General features: G+C 33.8%; 1 protein-coding gene across 1 annotated transcript in view; it reads right to left on the reverse strand.

Annotated features, from left to right (window-relative positions):
• The window catches only part of LOC119585237 (protein Wnt-5b-like), a 252,158-nt gene that overhangs the window by 78,601 nt on the left and 173,018 nt on the right, over positions 1-539 (reverse strand). The window contains 1 exon segment of the mRNA XM_037933897.1: positions 366-431. The gene's annotated coding sequence lies outside the window, so the exon portion shown is untranslated.

The following is a 539-nucleotide window of genomic DNA, read 5'->3' on the forward strand; positions in this document are numbered from 1 at the left end:
ATCGAGGTAATATTAAGAGGTTTTCATGTTTTCATTGAAAAACGATTAGAAAATAACAATCTACTTTAAAAACGAAATTGCTCCCTATAGCGTATTTTCTCTTCTCCGTTCTGTGTTCTGCTATGTATGACTAAGTATTAAAGCCGATTATTTAAATCAAAACCGTAAGTTACTGAACTTTTGAACACGATCATAATACTTATTTTTTTTTCAACGTATCCTAAAAAAAAGTGCTTGCTCAGTTCCACACGTTTAAAAAGGGCTAAAAAATCACAGAGATACGCGTGTAAATACAGTTATATACGCATGTCTGTATATTTTCCTACACTCCCGCGCACACACTTACATTTTTTGAAGATACTGACCTTTCACTTCTGAATTATTCTTCATTTGCCGGTATTCTCTGTACTCCACACTCCAACCTTACATACCTAGAAAGAGAAAGAAGATATCTATTGTCATCATAATCGAAATCTGAAGGTATGAATGCACAACCCTAAAATGAGTATAGGGAATGCATGCGTTACACTGTAAATGAA

This window comes from Penaeus monodon, chromosome 19, assembly GCF_015228065.2.
Source record: "Penaeus monodon isolate SGIC_2016 chromosome 19, NSTDA_Pmon_1, whole genome shotgun sequence".
Classification (NCBI taxonomy): Eukaryota; Metazoa; Arthropoda; class Malacostraca; order Decapoda; family Penaeidae; genus Penaeus; species Penaeus monodon.